Source organism: Beta vulgaris, chromosome 7 (assembly GCF_026745355.1).
Source record: "Beta vulgaris subsp. vulgaris cultivar EL10 chromosome 7, EL10.2, whole genome shotgun sequence".
Taxonomy (NCBI): domain Eukaryota; kingdom Viridiplantae; phylum Streptophyta; class Magnoliopsida; order Caryophyllales; family Amaranthaceae; genus Beta; species Beta vulgaris.
In genome coordinates, this window is record NC_079208.1 from 24,378,426 (window position 1) to 24,381,282 (window position 2,857).

Genomic DNA, 2,857 nt, shown 5'->3' on the forward strand with positions numbered 1-2,857 from the left:
AACGGTTTGATAACTCATATATCATGATTTTATGATGTTGCGTTATTTGCATCATTGTTATTTTTTGATTGTTCCTTAGTTATGTTACAAAGCAATTAATACTCCCGTACATCATTGCTATTTTTTGATTGTTCCTTAGTTATGCACGGGTCCTAAAACTAGTAAGTGTCTAAATTGCATGATCTAACCACACATACGAAGAAATTTAGTTTTATTATTTGATTTTAACTAATTAATTAAACAAGCTATGACATACTTCCTGCAGTCCATAATCTTTTTACTACCTTTTGTTTTAGAGTGCTCCGTAAAATTCTTATCATTTCTACTTTATTCTATATTTGGTAAGTTTATAATTATTTAATATTTTCATATGACCCACAATTCATACACAATATGACACTTTCTCCTATGTTTATAAGTTAATATTTACATATGACACTTTTTGTCTCGTCTCCAAAAAACCACTACCTATACTATATAATATTTCTTCGATTATGGAGAAACACTAATTTGGAAGAATATTATTGAAGGGACAGAATACATAATTATATGAATAAACATGTAAGGAAAAACGAAAAAAAAATCAGAAAACAATTCTGAACGTCATAATTATATAAATAAACTAAAAAATGAAACGTGGGATCAATAATTACACACTAGTAGAAAAAACCTCAATTGCTCCGGTTTTTTAAGCCGCAAATGCTCCATATTGCACGCGTAGCAGACGCCATACGAGCGTTTGAGACTCTTCCAAATGCTCCGGTTGCAACCGAAGCATTTGGCAACACAAATGCTCCGATTTTTAGGGAAAATCGGAGCATTTGAGGCCCAAAAAAATATAATTTTTTTTTGTTTTTTTACGCTAAATTAATACATAATCAATTATATATAGGTAAAAAGTTATACTTCTAATATTTTTGTTCCTGAATATTAGAGATCCTATATGAATAAAAAAATATTATTGTGAATAATAAAAATTATTGTGAATAATAAAAAATGACTAATCGTCTCACTAGTCAGGTGACTCTGCATGTTCTCAAATTGTGATTTTGCAACCAACACCTTAAGTAGACTGAAATTAACCTGAACCAACAATGGTCAATAAATTAACAATAATCCTTTAACTGATATAGAGAAAACAAAAAAGGCTAAGGTCGCCATTTAGTTAAACAAACTAAAAAAACAGGACTACAACAGAATTCGACATACTTTAATGATCTCTCTGTTCTTCCTCTGAAGAAGAAGAATCAAGGAGGGCAGCACACTGTATGCACTTGAAAGAAGATCAGAAAATTCATAAGCCAAGCGAGCCAAGCCTTATACAGCAGCACTAATCATATGTGGAGTCTCACCAGCAAGACCTCCCGCTACCTGTGAAAGCAAAAGAACCCATAAATCATCTTAATGAGCGATAAGAACATAAGCCCGTATGTAAGTCAAGTATCTTCCTCCTGTTGTGGCATACACAGGTCTCTTTGGTGGAGTATCTTCTTCCCAACTCTTAAACTGACAAGATTTGCCCCTTTTCAATTTTAAAAATCTATTCCCCGTCAAATCTTAGATTCTAGACCTGAAAATTTAACACTAGTACCCATTGTAGGAAGAGTCATATAATAACAGATGTCATGTAGGATCCTTTAATACTTTCATGACTGTTGATCAGATAATTAACAAGACATTCAGGATGAATATAACTCTGAGACAACCCATAAAGAAAGATGAAAAAGATAGAGCAACAAAAAAACTCTTTACCAAATTGAAGAATTGAAGCAAGGTCTCCGTTTTCCCACCCCTCTCTTCATCTCCACAAGCATGACCAATTTGGACGAGGATATCATAAGCCCTATTTCTGGTTTTCTTATTCGCCTGCAAATAAAAAGATTAATTAGGAGGGAATAACTACTGAAACCTATCAGCAAGGAAATATAAGCAAATTCGAGATGAAAGAGTTTTGCAATATCTTAAGAAAAGGAATTTATAGAGCCTAACCTGCCTTCTCGAATAAGGAAAAATATCAATAAAGTAACAAGCAAAAGCTACTTCTAAAACCAAGGTATAAATATAATTAAAGACCACAAGCTACTTTCTTTATCGATGAGTAAACAAAAAAAAAAGATAAGTTTCAAGCAGCAACTGTAGAGAGAGACAAAGCGAGTTGAATAAATACTTTTGGCCCGCGAGAGAGACCTTGCTTGTGGACCGACAAAGCGAGCTGTAATGGTAGCTAGTTGCTTCAGATCAACAAATAAATGTAAAGCCAACAAGTAATCACATCTTCCACTTATCAATTGAGCTTGAATCCCAAAGCTATAAGTACGCAGACATAACCAAATATAGATATTTGAATAAGCAGTTGGCACACAACATATATGTATTATTGACCATGATTACATTTCTTCCTCGCATATGAAGCTCCAGATTAAATTCCTACCCGAACAGATTACGTACTGAAATTTTACATTAATTACCATAAAGTATTGCGGAGCTTCCCATCTCCTCTCTTTATGGTTTATAGTTTGGGTGAGCACGGATCACAACTTACTCACCTGCCATCAACCCTAAATTCCTAGTCCTTATTCTCAATAACGCTCATTCAACTCCTAATAAAATACCTTTAATTATATATTAACAGAGCTGATGAGCTAGAAGATTAATGGTCAAGGAACTAGGGTAATAAACCAAGGCCAAGGCCATTTGCTTACTCGTTCATTTATGATGCCTAATAATTCATTTGAAAGGGCTAAATATACCCCAGCAAAGATCTAGAAAAGGCCTGAAATACACCTCGGAAAATAAAAGTGCATAAAATACCTCTACTTGAAAACTTCCATGGCAGAACACCTACTCATGCTCAAAA

General features: G+C 33.6%; 1 long non-coding RNA gene across 1 annotated transcript; it reads right to left on the minus strand.

The window, feature by feature from the left end:
* Window positions 1-1,214: 1,214 nt before the first annotated feature.
* LOC130589599 (uncharacterized) lies at window positions 1,215-2,251 on the minus strand. Its single transcript, XR_008967147.1, has 3 exons — window positions 2,168-2,251; window positions 1,753-1,866; window positions 1,215-1,371 (listed from the first exon to the last, which is right to left on the minus strand). It is a non-coding gene; the product is annotated as an uncharacterized LOC130589599 (long non-coding RNA).
* Between the last annotated feature and the right edge of the window lie 606 nt (window positions 2,252-2,857).